The sequence below is a fragment of the Orycteropus afer genome, unplaced genomic scaffold (genome assembly GCF_000298275.1).
Source record: "Orycteropus afer afer isolate SDZICR_OR568_19922 unplaced genomic scaffold, OryAfe1.0 scaffold00073, whole genome shotgun sequence".
In the NCBI taxonomy this organism is placed as follows: Eukaryota; Metazoa; Chordata; class Mammalia; order Tubulidentata; family Orycteropodidae; genus Orycteropus; species Orycteropus afer.
In genome coordinates, this window is record NW_006921660.1 from 7,913,822 (window position 1) to 7,923,842 (window position 10,021).

The following is a 10,021-nucleotide window of genomic DNA, read 5'->3' on the forward strand; positions in this document are numbered from 1 at the left end:
ATCACATCACCCCATTCCTTGATCCTGCCCCTTTCCTTTACCATATATAAGTATTTGTTTGAAATTCAATAAACGAGACTTGATCGGGCTTTCAACTTGTCTCCATTCTTCGCGTCTCTTGTCCCCTCCATTTCCACCCCCTCCTCCAGGTCCTAGGTTGACTGTCCCGCGGGACGGGACAAAGCTATACTTAATATAATTAACTAAAACCCTGTAATATCAGCCAATAACCCTGCCTTGCAAATATAAACTGAAATAACACAAATATTTTATCTTTCATACCAAGGACTTACTCCAAATTACCATAAGAATCAACTTAAGAATATACCATCTACGTATACAATATAACCATTTAGTATCTTTCTCATTTTCTTTTTCTGTGTTGCTATAGAACACTAAACCACTTAAAAGAAAATTTTGTTCTATCAGCGAATACAGTATGAATAAACTAACATAAACACTCTCACTATGTTATCTTAATGCTTTTTCATGTTCATTCTGCTACTTTCTGTGGCACCTCCTTTGGGTAGTATATCTATGATTGACTTAACTTTTCTTTCCCCCTTAGGCTTCTAATTTTTAATACTTATTTATTTTACTTTTGTTTCCTTGTTTTTTGTATAACTGGTATTTGTCTATACATTTTACTTTGCCTTCATGAATGCAACACATCCCAGTTATACATAACATCAAAATGATGAGTTAAAATATGAGATGTGTAATATCATAATGGTCTTTAAAGAAGAAAATTATTTAAAAAAAAACAAAAGGTTCATTACTGCGCTAAGGTATTCAAGTGCAATAAATCTAAATACATTTTTATTACTGTAATGATTTAAATATTAATCCATGGGAAAATAGCATTATTTAACTATTATAAAAATTATGTGAGTCCTACATTTTTAAATGTTAAGTTAAAAAGTAGAATGTAAAAGTATTCACATTATTATTAAACACAAAAAAAGAACATACATGAAGAGTAAAGGAACAAAGGGACTTGGAAATAAGAAAATAATTTAATTAAGAAAATGGTCAAAATAAGGAATTTTTTCTGGTAATCTTTATTATATCCATTAATTATAAAATGTTATGAATACAATAATATATATATATATATTTTTTACAATAGAAATATTGTAACACTTGAATTAGGTTTTTCACCCTGTGGATTTATTGAGTATCTTCCAAATCCATCATTTATTTACACACATTAACACATTAAGTACACCCATGTAAGCATTCACTAGAAGAAACTACTGAAAAGAATAGCTACTATCTTTACACAACCTCACAGACAAGCACAGACACCCACAAAGATATGTGGGGAAAAAAAATCAAATTGTTAATTCAGATACTCATTATTCCTCTTTTATAGTCCAGATGTATTTTAAGCTGGTGCATACCTAATTAAACCTATGAAATGCGCTTAATTAAGACTATTTAAAATCATTCCAGTCTGTTGGATTTTGCATCTGTCCATAAGATCAAAACAATAGTTTAGTGGCAATTTTGTACTGACCCAGAAATATGTAGCTATGTATTCATTTCAATGTAAGTATTTGCTGTGTGTATTTCAAAATTTACATGTTCACTTAAAGTAAGTAAGGCTCTGTGTATAGGGAAACTGTTATGTGGATATTAGTTGTCAACCTTGGAATAACTAAAAATATTTTCAATATTTTATTAAATAATATAATCAAGGCGAAAATAATAGGGACAATCTAGGTTTTTTCTTAAAATATACCCATTTCTCTTTTCTTTCAAAATGTCTTCAGATCATAACAAAACTATATTTGAATCATTTTGCTAATAATGTCCTTTTTGTCTTACTGGTTCACTCTATGCTTTTCTATTTCATTTCAAGAATATGATTTTAACCTATTTCACAAATCAGATCCAACTTTCCACCTGTAATTATACTCCCGACAAACTTACTGGGAGAAAACTCCAGTAGTGACAATTGCATACTTCTTTGTTTTTTCTCATGATTTTTATTTCTTTGAAGTAAAATATAAACTTCTTACTTTGAAAGAATACTTTTTAGAAATAGAAACAGAATGTTATAATATACTGGGATATTTCAGAACATATTTCATATATTTTAAAAGCTGACTGTAGATGGAAAAGTGCCTCTAAAACTATTTTATATCAAACTGTACCTATGGATGATTGCATACCTATTTACAACAACCCAAGCAAAGCTGTAAAAATAGCTTCAGGTGAAGAACATTCATTCAACACTGTCACCTGCAAAACAGTGGATGTCATTTGGAATATCATGGATTGTAAATACGCAATCACATAATCACATTTTCTCAATCCTAAACCCAACATTTGAACATTTCTTAAATTAGGATATACTCTACAAAGATTTTCAAAAGAAACTTGATAGAATTTTATTTTTTTAATCTCAGTAAAGCTGTTATTAAATTGATGGTGTCTATTACAGATAGCTCTGGGAGCTCTGGTAGCACAGTGCCTAAGGCACTTGACTGCTAACCAGAAGGCTGGCAGTTCAAATCCACCAGCCATTCCTCAGAAGGAAGATGGCGCAATCCACTCCCGTAGTGATACTGCCTCAGAAACCCAAGGAGAGGTCGCTATAAGTCGGGTCCAACTCGACGGCATATAACAACAACAACATTACAGATGTTAACATTTTAGAATTGAGGAAATGCAGTCAAGCTGTGGATCTCATAATATTTTATGCTGATGTTAGGAATAATATGAGGAAATACATTACCTCTACTACCATTATTATTTTATTTTTCTTGAATGTGCCCATTTTAAGAATGCATAAAATGTTTCCAATAAAAATATTTTAAAAATAATAAGTTGTTTCAGAAAGAATTATTATTATTAAAGCCCTACCTCATTTCTGAACTACAGGAGTCAAAGGTTCTCAAAATAATTACCTTACAAAGAAAATGTTATCTTAATGCAAGCTATCTAAATAATGAGTTAACATGTTTTCATTATAAAATGCGTTAGAAATGAGCAGTTTGAAAGAGACCCTAAAAACTAAACACAACCATCATGGAGTCAATTCTGAATCATAACAACCCTATGGGACAGAATAGAACTGCCTAATAGAATTTCTATGGCTGTAAATCTTTACGGAAGTAGACTGCCTCATCTTTCTCCTGCAGATTTGTAGGTTTGACCTGCCGATATTTTTGTAATAAGCAGCTGAATGCCTTAACCACTGTGGCACCAGAACTCCTTAAAGGGAGACCAAAGACCTATGTACTATTTTTAATTGTGTAAATTCACAACTAGTAATACACCTTATTTTTATATTAGAATTTGGATGTGATGTTAAAACATAAATATAAGCTTATTCAAATCTTCAATATAAATTATATTATCAAAGGATGTCATGCACAACTTCAAGCTAGTAACACGAAGAAAAACACTGTAATAGTTATAGTGATGTATCCAATGATAGAAATAATTCAAAAGAAGAGCCTAAGAAAAGAAAATTTTAATGATGATTGGAAAATACAGGGACAATAATAGTTAAATCGATCCATGATGGCACTTAACACTTATTAAAATGCAAACCATCTAAAACTTCACTGAAATAACTATACTTTTATTAATAAAATATTCATTACTAAAATGGTTGTGCATTTAGATTCTTTTGCTGTTCAGCATAATTTAATGACTTATTTGGAGTCCCCAGGTTCAAATCCACCAGCCACTCCTCATAAGGAAGATGGGACAATCTACTTCCATAGTGATACTGCCTCGAAAACCCAAGGAGGGGTTGCTATGAGTCGGGTCCGACTCGACGGCAAGTAACAACAGGTGCGACGGTTAAAATCCTAGGCTGCTAACCAAAAGGTTGGAGGTTCACTTCTACCCAGGAGTGCCTTGGAAGGAAATCTTGGGGATCTACACCTTAAAAAGCAATCACTGAAAACCCTCAGGAGCAAAGTTCTACTTTGACACACATTGGGTCACCATGAGTCAGAATTGACTTAAGGGCACTCTGTTTTCTGTTTCTTTTAATGACATATGAAAATATACCATCCTGGCATTGTAAGTATTTTAAATAGGTCCATTGTGTTAGAACACAATGAATTGATAACTTTACCATTGCCAAAGTAGATTTGTTTTCTTTAAAGTATGCTGTTTCCTTTACTCTGTGTGAGAATTAGGTGCACATGGACTGAAAATCTGTTTGGTGAGCCACTTTTTTCTATATGGCATCATACGTTTATAAGTTTGAGAGATCAACACTGACTTGAAAAATTAACAGTAGTACACTACTTTGAAATCTCTCTATCACATATATAAAAAAAAAAAAAAAACCTCATTGCCATTGACTTGGATCTGACTCATAGTGACCCCGCCTTGGGTTTCCAAGGCGGTACCTCTATGAAAGTAGATTGCCCAATTTTGCTTCCGAGGAGTGGCTGGTGGGTTTGAACCACCATCCTTCTAGTTAGCAGTCAAATGCCTTAGGCACTACGCCACCAGATCTCCCTATCACATATCTAGGAAACATAATATTACTTTTTGATTTTCCTAACAACGAAATGATCGCTGCCACTAAAGTAAAAAGTGATATGAATACACTGTGTAAGCCAGCCTCCAAGTCCGCTCCTTGTTGCTGTGAATATTATGGAAAAGCATAAAGCAAAGCCCCATACTTCAGCACCACTTTTTGGTCCTCTCATCATCGTGGCATTACAAACAATAGCCATACAATGGCCAGCTCCTTCAAATTCAGGGTAAATTTCTTCTGCACTTTCTTCAAGGACAGAGACTCAATGGTGACTTTTGCTGTGAATATATTTTATCATGCCACTTTACTTCAGAGGTATAACATACAATATGTCAGAAATGGAAATATAAGTAAGATTTTCAGTTCCCACGCACTGTAGGCTGAATTACTTTTTTCTCTCTTATGAGTTCTAGTTCTTGCTACAAGATTAGAGGAGAATATTTTTTTAACTAAGAAATATTAAAAACTATATTTTGAAATAAAAAGTACAGTGCCCTGTGATCATCATTTTCAACAGCGCTCATGAAGGCTATACAGAGATTGTATAGTGAAAATAAATAATATAATATCAATCTTTCTAACTTGAGTAGTATAGAATGGAAGCCACAATGAAGTCACAAAGAAATTATTCCTTTAATGCAGAATACTGGCAACTAGTATTAGAAAAAACACTAATCAAATGATGGATAAAAGTAAGGAAATAATGACATGACAAAGCAAGTTAGTGGGAAACTATATATTAAAAGAGCAAAACAGTACATTATATGTGCATAAAACTCAGAATTTTTTTATTATGATTTTTAATATTCCTGATAACTTATCTCCTCTCCTGCCATAATTAAAGCTCTGATCAAATACTGCTCACCAGCACTTACACACTCATCTCAGTATATCATTTATCAACAACAAAAATCCATGATGTGTTTTTGATTTCTAAAATGTACCATCCATAACTCATGCTTTTCCCTGATGTCCTTATACATCTTCTGATAAAACCAACCCTGATATACTTGTTACATTTAGTTGCAAGTACTGTATAATACTCATATCTTGCTTTTCATTTTATTCAAATTCTATCTTTTAGTAAATTATAGTATCAGTCATTTCAATAGCAACCAGAAAGATGATGTCCACATTTTTATCCACTGATACTACCACAGGTATAATATTTTGATACTTTGTAGGACTAGGAATATTATGAAAGGAAGACAAAATACAATCATATCTAAAGTATCAGGTAACGAAGCATGGTGCAAAGCACATAGTAATGATGAAAAAAGGAAATCTAGTTGTACATGTTTAAATTTAGTTGTCCATGAAATTCATGTGCAAGTGGCAACTAGATAGGCCTTCAATAAATGATCAATTGACATCTTTAAAACACAAATATAAGTACTTCCTATTCATTACCAACTCCAGAAGGGAATGGTGGTTCTAGCAAATAGCCCTGTTAAGGGGTCATCATGGAAAATAAGGGGCTGCTGAGGACAGTCTACACTGTGTTTGTGTCCTTGCAGCCACACAGTAAGTTGAGTAAGGTGGCAACAGTTGGAAAGTGTTGCATGTGTGTCAGCCTTCTTGATCTGTCTGTTCCTTTTGACTACATCAGCAGTAACTTTACAGATATACGTAAATCAGAATCTACAAGGGAGCCATTGTTCATGAAGCATGTTGAGTGTTCCTGGGGTGACACACTGTGGAGCACTTGCTCCAACTTAGACTGCTTCCATCGGATAGAGAAATTTATTTCCTGGCAGCTGACAGAGTGCCCCGCAATATCTGACAATCCCCGGTGTGGCTCTATCAGTAGCTCCAGGATGAAGTTCTCTGAACTCTCTAAAGCTCTTATTCTTACCTTTACTTAAAAATGACTATTTCAGTACTTTGAAAGATCTAAGTGGCTTATTCTCTCATCTTTTAGAAATTCAAACCACTCCTCTTTACCTTGAAGCATAAAACTCCCTCATAGCTTTGTCTCTTATCTTTTTAACCTACGATTTTCTTTTGTGCCAGAATCTGTCCCACTGAAATAAAGCTAATGCCAAACTAGGCAGTCCCCAGGCAGGAACATAATTCTACAGTGATTTTCCCATATAATATGAATGACCTTTTGAAATCTGGACTAGACTACTTTGGGCAATGAATTCTTACTCCAGAGATATGAAAAAGTCTTCACAAGAATTTGTCTGTCTTATCTCTTTATTACCAAATATTAAAATATGTGCTAAAAGACTGGTATACATTAAAATATTATAGAAAATACCATGCCTTTAGCAAAATATGTCATTTTTCAAAATTATATATGAGCATAATTGTACTGTAAGATACACCTAAATTTTGTTTGATGGAGCCTTAGTAGAATTAGAAACTGTTGTGGTATTATTATTTTGTAGTTGTTGTTGTTGTTATGTGCCGTCGAGTCAGACCTGACTCATAGCGACCCCTCCTTGGGTTTCCAAGGCAGTATTTTGTAGAGGAAGCTTTTATGTAAATCACATGCTGAGTTGATTACGTTATCTTAAAATTTTTACTTCTCTAGAAATACTACTAATAATAAAACCAATAGCTAATTTCATTTTTTCTGTTGTTGTTATTGTTGAGTTTGCCATTGAGTCGGATCCAACTCACAGCAACCCCTCCTTGGGTTTCCGAGGCAGTACCACTTGGAACTGGATTGCCCAACCTTCCTTCTGAGGAGTGGCTGGTAGGTTTGAACAGCCAGTCTTCTGGTTAGCAGTCAAATGACTAGTAATTTTTAATTTGAATGTTTTCATTATTTTAATGGTTATGTACTAAAGTACATCTTGATTACATTAACATTATATTTTAAAAATTGTTTGCATCTCTTTTCAAATAGATCCCTTTTAGTTAGGGAAATTAAAAAAAAAAAAAAAAACAGACATATACCACCTTAAGGAGAATCATAATATTTTCAATGTAAAATATCGTTTTAGGATGTTCTTAACTGTCATATCTTGCTCAATTTGCAGAGGAAGAATGCTGGTATCCAGAGAACATGAGGGCCTTGTCCAGTATCACGAGCTGAGAGTTTAATCCCAATCTACTGACTGTCCATTTATTTCATCTTCAAAAGTGGCTTATATTTTTTCCAAGCTTAAACTAGTATACCATAGCTTCTAAATAGTGTTCAGTGATAAATTCCCTATATACTATAGTTTACTTCAGAGAAAAAAACAAAACAAAACAAAAAAAAAACAGAGACTTCTTACCCCACATTCAAAATACAAGAGACATACACATTACTGCCACTGATCTAATTCATGCTAACAAGACTCCTAGGTTTTCCCTGATGTTCCCTGTAACCACTGGCATGCAGTTTAATTTTCTTTCATAGGTGCTCTACACAATTGCCTTTTATTGAATTTTTATATTTCTATCCACATATTATAATGGTTACTCTTATATGTTTTGATGTTAGCATTTTTTATCCATATGAATAGAACTCTTGCTATTAGACAAACATGCACATGGTTAATTTAAATAACTGATGAAAATAATGAACTAATCCAGACACTGTCCCCCAACTTATTTTGTTCGGAATATAAGGCCCACCAATTCATAGGCAATACTTTGATCATTGCTCTGCAGCCAATAACACAGTTACTCTAATTCACCAACAAGATTTATTTTGCCTTATGAGACACCAGGACATGTAGTCATGATAAAAATCTTAATTAGTGTCATGATTGCTTCTTGGTAGAGAGGATGCTGATTTTTTTTTCTTCTCTTTTTTATGATGACACTGAGTAGAAAAAAAAAGGGAAATCCATATATCTGATATCCTGATAATTAGAAATAGGAGAGTTTGAAGCTGAGAGTGAACATTTAACTAAGATGAAAACATCATTTGATATACTGTACATAAGTGGTTCTTAATCATCTGGGGCTGTTGATTTTCTTTGCGAATATTACGGTTTTTGTCTATGTTAACAAATAAAAATATACTTAGACATACTTTTTTTGCTTATTTTTTTTATCTCATTAAAAACCTATGTATTCACATGGATATTTATTCACATTTAAATAAATATGAATATTTATTCTAATATGATATTCGTAGTCAATTATGTTTCTCTCTTACTTTTTCATGCAATTAATGATTTGTCTCTTCCTAACAAGAAAATGATTCTAAATTTAGTAAGTAAAACCAAAAAATAAAAAGAAAAATGGAAAATTTAAATTCTCAACAAAAGATTTCTGTAATATTCTACAGTGTGCCTTTCTGAAAAAGAAGCTGAAACGTTTGAGTATTAGACGTCATCTTGGTAGCATATATGCCATCTCTGGTGTTTGTATATAAATACCTTTTTGTTACAAAAGAAACAGAGCTGCATAACTGATTGCCTTCCTTAATCTCACTTCCTAGAGACAACTCTTAATATTTCAATGTATTAAGATGAAGTTATACCTAAGAACTGACAACCATGTCTGTGTATATTTACATACAGTTATAGTTGGCTTTTTAAAATGAAACTGGGATCATATGCTTCAACAGTACTCTAATACCACTTGTTTCTTTTATCCATATAATCGGATTACATTTCATTTTTCATTATGATAGGCAAGCATTAGAAAACCCTGGCTACGATGCCCATGCAATTACAAAATAAGTAAAAAAGGAGAACTGGAATTTCCATTGATCACTTTGCTGGAGGACCACAGTCTTATATTAAAGGACAGCAGGTTTGCACCTTGGAAGTCATGTCCCATTGTTTCCTTTGTTCTTAGATCAAGGAGAATCTCTTCAGTAAGCTCTTCCTCATTGTTCCTACTTGTGTAGAAAAAGACTATGAAACTTATTTGCATGCTTACAAACATCTACCAATTTATATTCAGAATTATTTATGGTGTTTCTAGATATTTGCAGAGTCTGCCTGTAGATAAATAGGTGGATTTGAAGATTTCTATTTTAGCCTGAATTCAAGTTTAACTCTTCCAGTATGGAAAAGTTAGAACATATCTCTGTCTCTCATCTCTTCTTCCATATGGCAGTTTGGCCTGAGCAGCAAGTGTTTGTTTTCAGCATCATTATGATGATGACAACACAGTCTTACACAGATGTAGTTTACCTTATTGTTTTTGTTGTTGTTAGATGCCATCAAGTTGACTCTGATACATAGCAACCTTATGTACAATAGAACTCTAACTAGTCCTGTGCCAGCCTCACAATACTTGCTGTACCTGAGCCCATCATTGCAGACACTGTGTCAATCCATCCCATTGAGAACCATCCACTTTTTAACTGACCCTCCACTTTACTGAGCTTGATATCCTTCTCCGGGGAATGGTCCCTTCCGGCAACATGATGAAAGTAGGTCAAACGAAGTCTGGTCATTCTTGTCTCCAAGGAGCATTCTGGCTACACTTCTTCCAGTACAGATTTGTTAGTTCTTCAGGCATTCTATGGTACTTTCAGTATCCTTCACCAGCACCACAACTCAAAAGCATCAACTCTTCTTCGGTCTTCCCTATTCTTTGTCCAGCTCT